Here is an 18,299-nt window from a genome sequence, read left to right as displayed (position 1 = left end):
TTTTTGTAAAATGAGAGCGAATTTTCTTTTCATACCGCCAAATAATTAATTGTGTGCAGTATGAAGCTATAAATTTATGAAAATTATTTTTAAGGCTTTTTTGTGTGCGGTCATCATAAATAAAAAGTGATTGTTTTAGCATGAAAACTCAATGGAATTCATAAAAGCAGCTTCAATGGAATTTTTCATCCTTTGTCATGTCCCTCTTTTCTAAAAAAGAAGCACATTCTACTGAAATTTATTTTCTTCTTCCTAATTCATTGAATAAAAGTGGAAAACCTGATACTGCTGCTTGTTTCGGAAGTACAAAAGAGTATAACGGATTATGCTTAAGCGAATAATTTCATTCCTTTCTGTCTAACTTCATTGTGAAAAAAATTCAGCAGTGCTTGCCTAGGTTCGGAAAATTGTCAATGTGTCAATTGAATGGAAGGACTCTGCTCTCAAAAATATTTGAAGTTAATACTGGGAGTTAAGTATTGATTTTTTTGGAATGAAATGAATGAGGATAAAGGAATGAAAACGGAAATTAAAAGGGGTTGCTATGAAAAGGTAAAAAGGGAGAAAAATCAATGTCATATTTTGGGAAACTTTTCTCGTACAAAAATACCAGCTTTTGATTCAGCAAATAAATGTGTAAGCTGAGTAATTACGCGTACTATAAAAATAACGTCACTATGCCTTATCGCTTAAATTTTCTTCTTTTCTGAAATCTTATCTCGTTTATCTTAAAGTAATGTTTAAATTATGTCTCTTACATAAACATCCTGATAACAATACAAGCTTGTATCATATTTGCCTTACTGAATTAATTAAGATATTATGGAAAAGAAAAACCAGAGAATAATGAATAACACATGTTCTGTAAGATTCTGACTAATTTTTGCCTTATTCCAAAATTGCCTCATTTTTGTCTGTTCAGACTTGCTTTCATTTGAAATGAAAAGTGATGGAGTTCTTGAAAATTTTATGTCAATCAGTCACAAATTGATTTGAAATCTGTTTGGAAATAAAACAGATTGAAATTTTGTGTATGTTTAAAAATATCTTATTCCATTTAAAAACTCCAGAAATTTATCATCCAACTGAGAGTATTCAACTGATTTTTGCAGTACTGTATTCTTTGTAAATAAAAGCAATTCTCATGAGATTCTCAATCAACAATTTTTACTTGTATTAATGTATACTTTCCATTAACAATTTTTATAAGATTCAATTGATTTTCAATTGCTTCACTTACGACTGAATTTTGAAATTTATTGTTGATGACCGGTTTTCAATTAAATAAACCATTGAATTTGAAGCAGATGAAATATATAAAATTGGCCGTAAGCCCAGGAATTTCCTCTTCGACATAAAAATGCACTTTCATTTAGTTCCACTTACATATACTCCAAATAATTTTGCATTTTTCTCATAAAAGTTTCCTTGCTGCCCACAATTGTTTTTAATATTTTTAATGGTTTGGAAAAAAAGGTTTGAACAGTGAATGACTAATGGCACTTAAATGTAAAATCACTTTAAAAATAAGTAGGAAGATGATCTGTTGCAATGCAATTTATGAGCTTTAAAGACTATTGCTATTGAGTATCATTAATAAGCTTTTGGATCTTGTAGATAGTAAAATTAATTATAATAACAAGGATTTTTGACACCATTCATAACCGAAAGTATTTCAAAAAAGCTATAAAAATGTATAAATAAGCATCATACACAATGCATCATGAGAGCAAATACAAACCAAATGAGTCAGAATAAAAGAGAACAAAAGCCAATTCAAATAAAAAATAGCGAAAGGAGAAAACATTTCTGCATGTACAACACAAAAAGGCTTGAAGAGGAGATGTGAAATAAATACGAAGTCTGACTCAACAAAGTAAATATCGTGAAAACACTGCAATGTACATAAAAAAATTGTTCAAGTTAAAAACTGCACTTAACAGCAAAATATTTTAGCGTGTTATTTTTATACATCTGCACTTCACTCGCACTCATTTTTTTTTATTTCTCTTAGTTTTTATATCTCATGCAAATATTCTGTCAGACATTTTTGAAAGTTCTCATACTCTTGCCATTTTTATTTTTAATAACTTATGCATCGGGTGAACAGGGAAATTTAGAGGAAATACGAAACATTTTGTAATAAGTATTTGAATTTAATTGTAATTTGATTTCAAAAGTTAAGCTCTTCAAAATTTAATTTAATTTCCGAATATACAGAACTGTTCGTTGAAAAAGCACGTGCATGGTCACCCTATGCATGAAGCATATGCATTTGAAAATATAAAAATCTCAAATTTCATTTATTAAAATTCTCTAACTCTTTGTTAATGTTCATTGCGGCAATGTGAAGTCACTACTTTATGGGGATTAGACTGGCTTATCTAAACTCACTCGGTACGGACGCAATCACTACATGAAACGAAATCAATACTTTTCTTTACACTAGTGTGGGGTTTACGTTTAAACATTATTTAAAAGCGTAAATATTTAAAATACAAACTATTAAAGTGCTCCTAAGGTATTATTCACAAATGACGTCAGTTCCTACCATTAATTCTAATAAAATTATCTTTTCATAGCAATTTAGACACCTAAAATTAGATTTCTCGGATTTCGTATGGAAAAGTCAATTTTACTCCATACGAAATCCGAGTCGACTTCGAGCTCTGCCTTAAAAAGTTTGACGTCATAAGAGAAAGATCCCCAAAGTGTATTTACAATTTACTTTTTAAAAACAATCATTTTAATGAAAAATTCTAAATGTATTAAATCATTGACCCCTTCAAATGTCTTCTTATTTTAAATAAAAATGAATAAAATCATTAGTCCAATAAAATGAATGGAACTGTAAAATGAATAGTTGCATAACAACTATTCGAGCTGTGAAAAAACGTAGATAAACAAGACATGAGAAGTAGAAAATCGGATTATAAAGTTCTTCCAGTTAATGGCATCACAATAAATAAAGTATTTAAATAGAATAAGCTTGACAATGATGGCATCAGATCTATAAAAATAAGAAGTAGAAAAGTTGCATGATTTTTAACCCACGAGAATTGAAATTTTTTAGATAAACAAAAAATCCAAAGTCAAAGACAAACTAAACAAAATATGAAAAAACAAGAAAATATTCAGAATGATTAAAAACATGGCAACGATGCTATTTCGAGGAACTTATATAATACATGACCACCTACGCACTTTTTCTCAATTTCACCTTAACTCATCATTATCAGCCATATTATGTTTAACACTTTATTTGAATCTCCTATATTTTCGATCTTCTTTATGTTTACTCTTGTACAGCAGCACTCAGATTTCTTGTTTCTCCTCCCATTCTCTTGTAAACTTTGTATATATCATAAATTAAAACGAATATGAATATGACATTTTTCAAAATATACATTAATTAATTTTTAGAGCTATAAATTTTTGGTGCAACCAAGTTCAGCAATTACTTGTTGGTAAATCACTAGAAAAACAGAAAATCAACACTATAAAACCTTCTAACTCAACTCAACTCTTTCCATTTTAATTTAAGAATTTCTTCTTCTTTCCTCACTTTTCAAGTCTCGTGCATTCAGCATGCTTTTTTGTGGCAACGCCGCATTTCAGTTTTATCCAATCTTCTAGTTAAATACAATTTCTAGGAAGATGAAATAACAGAAAATGTTCAGCTTTAGAACACATGAAGAATTTATTAGGTCAATTTCATTCAATTCTGTTATTCTCGAAAATATTTGTTACTGCATCCAATTGAAATAGCAAGCAAATGTAAAACAAGTTTACAAGTTTAAAAGGAAGCAAATAAAGGAGAAAGGAAATAAGAAAAATGCTGTAGAGCTAGTTTATAGTTTCAAAGCTTTTTATATCCTCACCATTCCTATTTTATTCAATTTTCCATTTTATCCTTTATGTGAGACTTTCTCAAACTTTTGCAATCGTTGCCAAATGTCTCAAATAAAAACTCCTGCAGTGTTCTCAAAGCATACAGATTAAGAAACACTTGCTGATATGCATAAGCTTTGCATAGCTCAGCATGTATGTGGAAATTCACACATTGGAATTTATTTTTTATAGAATGCATGTGAAAACAATTTAATTTTGCTGAAACATAACATTCAATTGACACTATATAAAAATATTTAAAGATTAAGAAAACAATTTAACAAGAAAATATGAAGATATAGATCAGTGAATGCTCGATTCTAATATGCTATAATTCTATTTGATGATATTTTTATTGTGCAATTTCAATTTAAACATTTGCAAAATCATTCAAATTTTTATGGAATAAGTGGCAGGGATGGATTCTATTGACAATTATTCTTCTCTGGAATGAACATTGCAAATGATGGTAATCTTTAGAGTTTCAAAAGAACTTGAAGTCGACTCAGATTTTGAATAGAGTCGAGTCTTATTCAAGCTCTAGTTTTAACTGCCAAACAATTTTGGATACGTCCCTGAATTTTGAAGAAATAAGAAAAACATTGAATTTTGAAGAAATAAGAATAAATTTGATTTTTATTGCATTGGAAGTAGACAAAAATGTCCATAAATTTAAATCAATGATTGCGTTCAATTTAGAGAATAAGTTAGCAATAAAAAAATGACATAATATTTTTGTGGATGGTTAAAAATTTTAATTTTGCTTCTTGAATCCACAATTAGTAACAAGCCTATAAGTATAATCACAGCTAGTTAATAAGCAATCCAAGTGGGCACAGGGCATGCTTATTGTTCTCAATAAACAATTAAAATTTATGAATGTCGAGTCATAAAATTCAATTGTGATACTTTCAATGTGTACACAACGATAGTAAATATGAATGAATTGACAAAATATAGATATGGTCAATAACGGAGTCACAACATATAAATAAATACTTATGATTACTGCTAAAGTAATCAAAATGTATATTGAATAGTCAAATTGAAAAAAGATATTTAAGCGAATTGTTTCCAATAAATTGAGTTGAATGTATTTAAGATTCCGAACAGAAATATCATTGGGAGAGGAATGAAAGAAAAAGAAGAAATTATGTCTATCACATTGATTGAGGTTCTTTTCAATACTCTTTTTTTTTGTTTTGTTTATGTCGCTCGCTTATTCACATTAATCTCCATTAGTGGGTGAAATATAAATTTGCTTCATGCGCCATCGATTATTGACTGATGTTTTGAGTATTTGTTGAAAATACATAAAAACTTTGTAACACACCAAAGCAAAATTTCCGGCTATAAATTTTCTTTGCTATTTGATTTTACGTGAATAACAACTAATTAAACATCAATAGAAATATTATTCAGGAAGAGCTACATGCTCATTGATGTTGCTTTGAGAAGAATTTTTTACATCTCAAAAATCGTTATTGAAGTCATAACCACAAAAAATAAAGACATCATAAAAAAGAAAATTGTGATTCATGCTTCTACAAAGTTGACACATGATTATACTTATTCTGATGTTATTTGATGAGGGTGGAATAAACTGACAGAGTAAAAACGCAACAATCTCCCTTGTCGGCGCCAAATAGAGATCGATAAAGTTTTTTATGCTTACAATTTGAAGTAAAACTTTTTTTACATTATATTTGAGACGTTTTCATATGACTCATAAAGTTTGTATTTTAAGATGTTTTGAAATAACGCCACACAATGTATAAATGCATGCATTTATGTTTTTCTCATTAGAGTAATTTGTTATTTTTGAAAAATAAATATCAAAGAAATGAAAACATCCGATCAGTACTGATTTTTCATGGAGTCAAGTGGCGCCCACAAAACATTGCTTTGACAATAATGATGACAGTTAACATGAACTTTGTCACATGGACAGCTACTTGGATGCCATGAATAACTTGTGTCGATCGGGACATTCACAGTAATTCTTTTCTTTTTCTCATTTCACAATTGTTGATTTATGTATACTATTGCGGTGCAATAATGAGGTTCTATTCATTGAAATTGAAGGTGCAGTAAATGCAAGGCAGGAAGTTCATTTACATAAATATGAATTTATATATTTTGTTAAATTGACAAATGATGATTTGAGATTTTTTGCATTCAAGTACAGAATATAAATTACATTTCCACTTTCTGAAAACAGAGAAGAGCTTTTTAGTTTCAATTGCCTGGATGTATTTTAGCATAATGCATGTCTATATAAAAAACCACATGCAGTCTTTTGGTTAAAATGTACTTCATGCTAATAAAACTTTTTTCTTTCTCTCTCTCTCACTCATAAGCATTTAGCGGTTTTTAAAAAAAGAATATGGAAGAAAATATTTATTTTAATTAAAAATGCGGTCAAACGTGAAGATAGATAAAAATTTGTATGGATGAAGAGAATTTTATTTTTCATAATGTTGCTTGATGCAGCAACTGTTCAGAACATATGCTGTTTGTTAAGTGACTCTGATCTGCATATATTATTTTAAAGTAAAAAATGTCTTGTTAGTGTTTAAGAACGCATTTAAAATTTTACTTCCGATAAGGAAATGAAAACTCAGTATTCAGGGGAGTGTGGGGGGAGGGGTCGGAATATTTTTCGCGAAAACCCCCATCAAATTGAAGAATCTTTTTCAATACGCCCCTGGGTATGAAATTCGAATTTTAATCAAGAATGTCATGAAAATTAATAACAGAAATATTAAACCTAGCTCATTAAAAAGCTAACTGGATTTTTTAATAGACATACAATGTAACTAAAGTAAACATAGAACAGAAATAAAATAACATTATTGTTATTATGATGTCTCATCACTTTGCATTCTGTCTCTTAATTAAAACAAATAATTTGTCAATTAAACAGACGATAAAGCCCCTCCAGACATGTTTCTCTATTCGTATGAGAAATACAATCAATTACAATGTTGTTGATGTTAAGAGTTCTCGAAATTTATTTCTCATTCTCATTCTCATTACAATTATTATTGTCAATTGAGAGTTCTTATTTATGCGATTAATATATGAGATGGTGATAAAGAAACATTGACACGGAATGCTCTAATTCATTGCTGCAATGCAATGAATTTTAAATTGATGAAAATATACGATTAATAGAAGAATGAGATTATATAAATTAATGAAATAATTTCATGCTTATAAATTGGGTACAAGACGAAGTTTATAGTATGTGCAGCATGTGTATGGGAAATCAGGGCGACGAAAAATTCAATAAAATTTACAGCAATAGTGTTAATGAATTGACCCGAGATTAAATTTTATTAAAGTCATCTCTTTCCTCTTTCTTTCATTTCAGACTTGACCCGCGTTTGGAATTATCAACGAACATAAAACTCTAGTGTAGAAATCAGCTTTATTCCATCATAAACTGCGTTGAGTGCATATTTAATTGAAGGAATTAAATAAATGAAATAAAAAATATTAAAGAGTGCTTTTAATAAGTGAAATAATAGCTAAATTGCAGAAATATATAATAACCAAATGCAAAAAGTTACAAAAAGCCAAACAAGAGAAATTCTTAAATAATCTGTGTCTATAAATTGTGCTTAATATCATCTGCAATTGCAGAATCTGTGAAAACAATAAATTACATAATTTGATTTATTCAACACGTGCGCCATCAAAAAGCTATTTAAGGTAAGCGTGCACAGCTTCATTTAAAATAAATTAAATTACATTTATCGTGTGCAGTACGCGATGCGACAAATTGTATTCTCACATATGATGTTGGCTATGATTTTTATACAGCTGTAACTTGACCAGCTATCATTGATTGGCAAAATATTTATCCTGAACACATTTTGACAAGTTGAAAATCGTTAAAATAATTTAGTGTAACTCATGTGTTTGGCTGTTCATGGAACAACAATTTTGTAAATGAAATTGAAACTTATCATCTAAATTATTTACGCCTCTTTATGTTTCTGTTTTCAATTCAGTAAAGTTTAATGTTCTATACTGTAATTTTCTTTTTACATTTCCAAATTAAATCATGAAGTCAATACAATTTATTATCAAGCCATAACATAACTCATTGAAGGAAAAAAAAACACAAATTCTTTCTCAATAATCACTTATGATAACAAAATATAACAAGCTAGCGTAATAAGTAACATGAACTTATGAAGGGCACGAAAATGACACTTGTTACTGATTTAAGTATTCATTTCATAGCTTTTTATTGAATTTAATTGAAAGGGAAAATGTCGCGTGAGTAGCTCCGAAAGATGTAAACATGCATGAATATGAAATGCAGGAATGCATCAAGTTCATGTGATGGTAATCACAGCTAATAATATAATAATCATTTTCATGTTCAAGTTTACTTATTCAAAGCCTTTTTTCCTTTCGCTATATCCATATTAAAGTGCATATTTTTCATAATAATGCATATGCTAAATGCAAATTATGGCACTTCATCACTATTATATGCAGACAATGTAAATTAGTTTCCTGTCTTTGCATATGAATAGTACCTTCATTAATGTGCCCATATATGATATGAATGTGCCATAAATCACCATAAAAATTGAAAATTATAAATCCCAAACAAAAGTTTAGAGATGAATTGTGTTTTGAGCATATAGAAGAAAGACATAAAGTTATTTATAATATGAGATTAGAATACCTAATTGTAAAACTGCGACTTGGAAAATGAAAGAATTTGAATTGAATTTTGATGATTCGACGAAATACCTACACATATTTTTTTGGTTTTTAAGGTTCCATTGAAATAAAATTGATAAATAAATTAATTTTCCATTCTGTATAACAGTAAAGAAATTCGGCTTGATAAAAACAAATCAACAAGTTAGACATATTTGGCAATGCATGCAAATGCGGGCAGTTTGTAAAAAAATTCAGTATATGTTAACATATATAGAAGTTTATTTTCTTTGAATATTTTAAACATCACATATGTTTACGATTTTGGGCAATTAAAATGAACATTTTTCTATGAAATTTTTATTGTTCCTCAATTTCTTAACTCAAAAAATATGTAAATAAAATAACAATTCAATTCGAGCTACCAACGACGTCTCTTTTTACTTCTTTTAAATGTATTGCACAAGTGATGGTTGTAGGCGACTTGCAAAACATAAATTGATTTTTATGACTCGACGCTCATAAATTTTAATTATTTATTGAACGTTAATGTTCAATCGCTAAGACTAGTCATGAAGAAGTTACATTGGTCGAAATAGCTGTGTAATATAATACAGTCAAATAAAAATGGACGATTGAGTTAATTTAATCCCAAACTGAATAAACCAAAAAGGTTCAAATTGCAATTTCTTATTGCTGATTTAATTGTTTTCATACTAAAGTATGGTATTAAGGATGTTTTTATGGGTTTTGAATTTCAAAACATTTGATTAGCGATAAATTCAGAGAATTGAAATGAAATACACATTTAATATAGGGTTTGGCCAAGAACCACAAACCTAAATTTCCTGCATTTTAGATGCACATGTCTGGAGTTTCGGGCTGTACCTTAGAGTTCGACCAAGGCCGTAAGCCATAATATTTGGTCTGTAGGCCTGCAATATGGGACGAATCGAACTAAGATGATAACTGATTCAAACGAAAACATGAAAATTACGTCCTAAAAGTCAGTTCTGAGTGAATGTGTCTAACTTTATCTCTACAGTTGACAATTTATTTTTCTTTTTATCTGATAAAAGGAAGAGCGCACGCAAAATTATTTTATTTTAACAAGAAATGTTTTTATCTGTGCCTGCTGTTGCTATTAAAATTTTAATAGTATAAAGAGATCTTTTTTTAAAACTTGATCAAAGGAAGAAAACGTTGGAAATAGCGATAGGAAAAGATAATTTTATGGTTCCGCAAAAGTTCCGCATATAATTAAACGGCGATGTTGGTCTATAAACTTTTTGGAATATGGAAAAGTTTTGCCATTATTTGCAAGTGATGACATTTTATATTGAAAAGCTTTAAACTTTAGCAAAAAAAGATCCATTAAAAATGAATGCAAACTTAAGCCGTGCATAATGAGGAAGTGGAATGCAATTGACCCGATAAATTCCCCAAGATGTTAAGTTGTATAGTGTTTTGAGTTAGAAATGAAATGATGCTCAATTGCGGCGTTGCCATAACTTTAAAAAATGTTTAATGCACGAGACTTGAATAAGAAAAAAGAAGAAATTCTTAATTTAAAATGAAAATCATGAGAATTTACATGCTGTTGACTTTTGTTGAGGTTCTGATTTTTATAGCACTTTAAATACTTAATTTTTGTTTATAGTATTATTAGAAAGAGGAGAAAGTAATTAACTATGCTGTATATTTTTAAATATTAGAATAAGAAAATATAACAAATTTATATGCCAACTTTGAACATTTATGAGAAATTGTAAATTTTATAAAAATATGAATTATATCCACTAAAAAACTATAACTGTAAAATAAAATCATCTCTAAGATGCAGTTATTCATTTTGATGAAGCATTTATAGCGAGAAACTTAAATAAAGTATTAAGCATTATATCGATGATAATGATGAGTTAATTAAAATGAAGTTAAGAACGATGGGCGTGGGTGCAACGAGTTTAAGCTGTGAAAAAATAAGCTGCATGCATTGTTGCCACATTTTTGACAATTCTTGTTTTCTTTCTGGTTTTATTTATCTAAAAAGTTTCCTCGTGGGTGAAAATCGTGCAACTTCCCATTCAAGAATTGCTCATCTTCTGAAGTACCTGATATATTTCAATGTCAATGAATAAAAGAAGTTGTTTAGTAGATTTATAGCACTCGTTTCATTTGATTCTTATTGAGTAAAATTCTATTAATTAGTATGCATCAGTTAAACATTTTCAAGGGAAATGGTGAATAGGGCAATGAGAATGAATAAAGCAAACTTTTAACTCTACAGATGTGTAATAACCGTGGTTTATTGTAGAATATTTTTGAGCCGTAAAACAGCTTCAATGGCGTTTAATCAGACGCTCTGTAAATATTTACAACATCCAATTGTAAACCACACACTGTATAATAGGAAAAAAAGTATTAATTTCACTTTGTTTCATTGTCTTCTCTTTTAATCTTCTTTCCTCATCTTGATATTACAAGATTTGGTTAAGAATGAATTTTTCCTTATATTGATTGATAGCTTACTGCTACACCAAGTAGTTTCATCTTGGTAATTTGAGATTTATATGAAGTTAAATTAAAATAAACTTCCCATATTTTTTTAAAGCCTTCTTGTTTATTTCTTTAATCTCTTTCAATGCTACATACAAAGAACAAGTTATTCTCATTCATTTAATATCTTTCACTTCGACGTACATACATGGAAATTCGCATTTTTCATGTCTGAGATTAAAAATAACAGAAAAAGTCTATTTATGAGTTCGAGTGAAGTGTGGATGCATGAAATAAAATATTATACTTAAGTGCATTTTAAGTTTGTTACTCATTCCACAGCGCATCTCAATATGTACCTTGTTGAGTGCTTGTTTTAATCAGACTTCATATTTCATGTCTCCTCTTCAAGCTTTTATCTGTTGTGTGCACAAAAAAGTTTTCTCTTCTTATTTTCAATGAATTGCCTTTTGTTCTTTTCATTCTGACTCATTCAACTTAACTCTTTTTTTCTCATAATGTATGATGTGTTAGCTATTTTTATGCTTGCATTACTTTTTGTCGGCATTTTTTCATCACGTTGCTGTTTGCAGTTTTGGGGGAAAAATCATCAACATCAATAAGTTTGCACTGTTTAACTCAATTAGTAATATAGTATAAATTGAAGCATGAATTCAGTTTCAATTTTTATCTTAAAAGTCAAATATATTTTATTTCATGAAGTGGCAGAAAGATCAAATTCCTCTCATAATAGTCATTGCTCATAAAATATTAAAAAAATTGAGGGCAAAAAGAAGAATTTTTATGGCCAAAATGCGAAACTATTTAATAAAAGACTCCAGCATCAAGAGAATGCTTGGGCTTGGAGCCAATTTTTCATTCGTCATCTGCTTTACATTCAATGGATGCTTTATTTAATTGAAAACCGGTCATCAACAATGAATTTTATGAGCAATGCATTTCATCCATATGTAAACCCATTGAGAAAGGAACAAATGTGCGAAATTTTTTCCCTGAAATTGTTAATGGAAAGTTTGCATGAAAAGATTTAACTCAAAAATGCAACAACAATTTAAATGTTCAATCCCTCCCTTGTTCTGATTTCGTCTATTACAACTCCTGTTAAATATTCGTGTTGCCATAGAAACTGAACTGCAGGAATAAATTTATTATGTCTGAGAGGATTTTAAGAGTGCAAAAAATGTTCTGTTATCGAAATTCATGTTTTATTAATGCTTGTCTCACATGCAGACAACTGTTCTATCCTTTCCGAAAATTCATTGGTTTATTATGTTCAGATTTTTTTTGTGCTCTAAATGATTCATAATTTCATTTTCTTTTGAAATTGCTTTGTCTGTAAGGACTCGATTATGGCACAGATTATGGGATAGTTTCCTTGTACAGCTTAATAATCTATCGTTTAAATGATTAGATACATTTATTTGACAAATTGATATAATGTTAACTGTCGTTTAATATTCAAATTATATTTGCAACTACAATTTGTTTATTTCCCTTTTTATAGTTGTTAGTCCCCTTCATATAAATATTTAGTCTGTTTCTGATCACTGAAGAATAAACATCGTTGTTATTAAATTAAATCCTTGATGAGTATTTAATTGAACTTATTAATAAACAAGCATTGTTGATTTACAAACTGACCATAACTTCTTGTCTATCGAAATTCCAGATGTGATCTATAACTATCGCTTCAAACCAAATGTTGTCTGAAAGTTTCAATTTCTCAATAGACGCCATTTAATATATCATTCGTTTGAATATTAAAATACGATTGTTATTCTTCCTTTTTGGCATAAATATTTTAAACAAAGAAATTTCTTGTTTTTCATTTACTCAATGTTCCACAAACACATCCACAAATGATGAAAATAATAATTAAAAAAAAAATTCTGAATGCATAACATCATTCATGTCTGCTTGCTTCAAATCAAAATTTTTAATAAAATTTAATAAAGAGGAAAAAAGAGACGAACTTATTCTTTAATGCGAAAAAATAATATATTTTGATTGAAATGTTTTCAAATAAACATTTCCCACATTAATTCAACCAGCATGCATTTTTATAAACGCTGACTGCCGAATTTATTTTTTATTTAATATTCTTTTGTTTTTGCTCGCGAAAACATCATAAAATAAATTGAAGGAGAATGAGAACATTGTTTATTTAAATCATAATCCTTCCATTATTCGTAACCAAAAAAATTTATATACATATATGCATGCATATCACATCATAAAAAAATCGTGCTACATCTGTTGTACTTTCCATCCTTCTGTATTTGTATGTATGCTTTAGCTGTTCCAATGGCATCAGCAAGAGCACAAAATGTCAGTATGATATCATAGTCGGCATCTTGTGGCTTATGTGTATACAGTTTTCTTTTCTGAAATTGAGTAATATTCAGTAATATGCACATATGAACAAATAAAGGAAAAGATGTAGAGAATGAGAATATGACCTACGCGAAACCATTTGCTTATTCAATATATTACCAACAAAACCGGCAGTGCGAAGTTATATCGAATGACGTGACACTATTTTGTCTAAAACTTTTAGCAGATATTTTTTTAAAAGGCGTGTTTATACAACACAAAAAAATTAAACTTCCGACAGAAAACATTTTCTTTTTTTGAGGATTTGATCTGCTCGCTTGACCTCACTAAATGTTTTTATTATCAGAACCAATATAATAATAACAAAGGAATGGCTTGTATGAAAATTGAAAGCGTGAACATAAATAAAATCTAAAACTTGCATGCATGATTAAATGAACGCACAAGTATAACAAACATAGTTATCGTTCTTATCTTGATGATCTTTTACCGGTATGCTATACATTACATACCTAGTTTATTGCTGCTCATAGTTATTCATTCCATTAACATTGTTATAAAATTTATTCTTTCGTTCTCTCACACAAATACGCACACATGCTAAATTGAAATTTATGTTCAAAAGGAGAGCCGCAAGTCGAGTGGAAAGATATCATAAATTACATTTAATAAAAAAATAAACTTTTATTCAAGCAATTTTAAATGAAATAAGATGAAAGATTTCCAACAAAATTACAATGCATCTATGGTCAATCTCTTATATGATGCTATAACTTTTTCTTGGAATGATGTGTAATATCCAGTCATTCCATTAATCATTTTTATTGCTCATAATGTTTTCACTAATTTATTTAATAAACATATTTTCTCATTTTTAATTAACCAAAAGGTTTTAAAATGTTAAAAGCAATAAATGAGTCCAACATTTAGGAACCAATTGAGTACTTGTGATAAAACCTTGGAAATCTTGTATTTTGAAAGTTTTAATGAACATAATTCTTTGTTCCTTACATTCCGTTATACTCCATCCAACAAATGAGGAACAAATTTTTCAAGAAGAAATTTATCATTTTATGTGCACATGCTTTGTCGTGGACATGCGATAAAAAGATTTATATGCTCATGGTTGCGTGTCAATTTTTATGTTTTCACTCTCGTTTCTTTTTCCTTCATCTTATTTTTAATTCTCTTTCTTTTCATTGCCCTATATTTCATCATCATCATGATTATTGCCAAACATCTTTTTTCATTGCTTTATTTATGCTGTAAACGAAAGAAACATATGAGATCATCAAACGACTTTTCATGTCCAAAATATCGTCAAATGCTGTGAAGTTCTGGCTCAAAAACCTGCGTGAAACTAAAAAAAGTCATTTTCTTTAATGTCTAGACATTAGAAGTTTATGGCATGAAAATAGACACAACTAAAAATGTAAATTCAATAAGTATCTTGAAACAAAAAAATTTTAGTCTGTTTAATATCCAAACAGATTTCAAATCAATTTGTGACTGATTGACATAAAATTTTCAAGAACTCCATCACTTTTCATTTCAAATGAAAGCAAGTCTGAACAGCCAAAAATGAGGCAATTTTGGAATAAGGCAAAAATTAGTCAGAATCTTACAGAACATGTGTTATTCATTATTCTCTGGTTTTTCTTTTCCATAATATCTTAATTAATTCAGTAAGGCAAATATGATACAAGCTTGTATTGTTATCAGGATGTTTATGTAAGAGACATAATTTAAACATTACTTTAAGATAAACGAGATAAGATTTCAGAAAAGAAGAAAACTTAAGCGATAAGGCATAATGACGTTATTTTTATAGTACGCGTAATTACTCAGCTACACATTTATTTGCTGAATCAAAAGCTGGTATTTTTGTACGAGAAAAGTTTCCCAAAATATGACATTGATTTTTCTCCCTTTTTACCTTTTCATAACAACCCCTTTTAATTTCCGTTTTCATTCCTTTATCCTCATTCATTTCATTCCAAAAAAATCAATACTTAATTCCCAGTATTAACTTCAAATATTTTTGAGAGCAGAGTCCTTCCATTCAATTGACACATTGACAATTTTCCGAACCTAGGCAAGCACTGCTGAATTTTTTCACAATGAAGTTAGACAGAAAGGAATGAAATTATTCGCTTAAGCATAATCCGTTATACTCTTTTGTACTTCCGAAACAAGCAGCAGAATCAGGTTTTCCACTTTTATTCAATGAATTAGGAAGAAGAAAACAAATTTCAGTAAAATGTGCTTCTTTTTTAGAAAAGAGGGACATGACAAAGGATGAAAAATTCCATTGAAGCTGCTTTTATGAATTCCATTGAGTTTTCATGCTAAAACAATCACTTTTTATTTATGATGACCGCACACAAAAAAGCCTTAAAAATAATTTTCATAAATTTATTGCTTCATACTGCACAAAATTAATTATTTGGCGGTATGAAAAGAAAATTCGCTCTCATTTTACAAAAATTTCACACCTAGCTGTAGTCATTAATCAATTGATGTGTATATTAAGCTTACGCAATCGACGAGAAACATGAGTTTTGCATTATCAGTGGCACTTAAAAATTTGTTCATTCTTTTCAATGCTGCTTCATTCAGTGACGTTAAAGACGAAAAAGTTTCTGCATGAAATCAGTTATGATAATAAAAAGTGGTCGCATCCTGAACATTTCGGAGATGAAACTTGTTTTTAATTTTTCTGTCGCAGATACATTCTCACGTGTATCAAAAGAATGTCAATATTGCGTCATGAGTCTTGTTATCACATGCTTCATAAAATATTTTTATTGAACTTGTAGAATCAACACATGTGTTAGTTCCAAAATGAGTTGAGTAGAAAATATTGGAACTAAAAATCACCAAAAAACATAATTAATCTTCTTTTAATTTTTGTTGACTTGGCTGGGTGATTTGTGATTCATTTCTGAAGGAAAATCCGCGACATAAGCTATAAATATTCACACACGGCACACGATCATTGATGCTATTCATTCTTACGAAATATATTATTGTACGATCATCTCTGGTTCTATTTTTATTTCCTCGTCTCTTTAATTTAGTCTCTCACGTCGTTGACACAATTTATGAATGCTTTTTGCAACACTTGTGATGGAATTTGTGCATAACTGTCTAAGAAAACTTTTGGCGCATATTGTGTTGCTCAAGAAGTTCGATGACATTAATTTGGTGTATTATCCTGCGATTCTTGACTTACTTTCGTAATGAAAGTATTTCTTAAAATTTGCTAATTGAAACCACAATCGTCAAGAAGTCAAATCTTATGCTGTCCAAAAATATTTTCCTATTTAAAGAAAATTTTCTATTTCCATCTTGAAAATTTTGAAAAACAATAATGGAAGGAAAATGAAATTATAAAGATTAAGGCACATGGATAAGGTTCGAAGAGATTATTTATAAATAAACACACACTGACTATTCGATGACGATGAAAATTTACATAAAGGTTCACTCGTTCATTCATGAGTGATGAAAAAAATGAGAAGAGAAAGGTTGAGAGAATTCAAGTATGGGAAATATGGGAAGCATTATTAATCGTGCGGTTAAGAGTTATTGAACTGTGAACAACAACGAGAAGTTGCTAAAGTAAGAGTATGCATGTACATGAGGTATGAACATCTTCAACCAGAAGCATATTATGAAGATAAAATTAATAGTCGTGGAAGTACTTAAATTAAACAGAATCTTATTAGAATTCACTTCACATCGATGCCTTTATAAACTTTGGCATGCTTTTCCTTATACCTGATCATTATTTAATAAAAACTACAATCAATGTAATGCAATCTAAATTGATTAGTTAATTCCATCTGATGAAAACTTATTGAAGCATTAAAATTAATGGAAAAATTGTTGATACGAGCAAATGCATCGATAATTCTATTAATGAATTGACTATATATCTCTCGTTTAGATGTCAATTTACTTGTAGCTCATAATTATTCATGCTAATGCATTCACTTAGGTTCTCATCATACAATAACTTCTGTGGATTGAAGTCATAAATGAGACTAAAATGATTGCGGTGCTGGAGACAATTTTCTAGACAAATAATTCATTTGTTTCTTGTTTTTGGAGCACACATTTGTGGATTAAATTTATGAAATGCAAACATATGGCATCGCCGCGAGTTTCAATGAAAATTTATTCTTTTGCTTTTACTTTTGATTCATTTTGATTAAAATTCTTCGTATTGCTTCTCTTTTCGTTTTTGTCGCTCTTCTCTTCAGTGCGTCTTATGCTAATAACTGAACTCATACATCTACATCTACATAAAATGAATTCATTGGAGACGAGGATTAAAAAACTTTTTCGTGCTCAGCACATTCGTTATTAGTCATCTTATAGAAGCATTTTTGCAACTTAAAATTGAAGTAGGCTGCATATATATCTTAATGTCAAAATCTTTTCTCATGTACAGCATGGAACACGTTTGAATAATTGTTGACCAAAAGTTTCAATTCCGATAAAATTTGCCAAAAACTTTTGATTTTCTTTAGAAATTGAAAAGAAGAAATTCCATCCTTTGAGGAAAAAGAACTTCCTGTTCAGTTAGAAGTGCAATCTATGCATCGGTTGATTTCATTTCCGCACACACAAACACACAAAGTGACATAAGAATATGACAAATCTCTTAAAATAAACTTGCGAGTGTTGACGTTCAATAAACAAAGGAAATGAATTTGAAGAAAATCAAAGAAAAGAAGTGACATGAAAATTTCTCAGTAATAATCCATGCATTTCTATTTACACATTGACTGACTTCATCTAGGCTGATTCAACTGATATGAAATTGATAAGCAGCGAAATGAAATGAAGTAATTCAGGTAAAA

At 29.2% G+C, this 18,299-nt stretch overlaps 1 protein-coding gene across 3 annotated transcripts in view; it reads left to right on the top strand.

Moving 5' to 3' along the window:
* The window catches only part of Dg (Dystroglycan), a 36,653-nt gene that overhangs the window by 4,441 nt on the left and 13,913 nt on the right, over window positions 1–18,299 (top strand). For all 3 annotated transcript variants that reach the window (XM_070645086.1, XM_070645087.1, XM_070645088.1), the window contains exon 2: window positions 7,268–7,608. The gene's annotated coding sequence lies outside the window, so the exon portion shown is untranslated. The remainder of the gene's footprint in view (window positions 1–7,267; window positions 7,609–18,299) is intronic.

This window comes from Chironomus tepperi, unplaced genomic scaffold (assembly GCF_022539635.2).
Source record: "Chironomus tepperi strain 1889 unplaced genomic scaffold, CSIRO-AGI_Ctep_v1 contig_349, whole genome shotgun sequence".
Classification (NCBI taxonomy): Eukaryota; Metazoa; Arthropoda; class Insecta; order Diptera; family Chironomidae; genus Chironomus; species Chironomus tepperi.
This window is presented reverse-complemented; position numbering and strand designations above follow the sequence as displayed.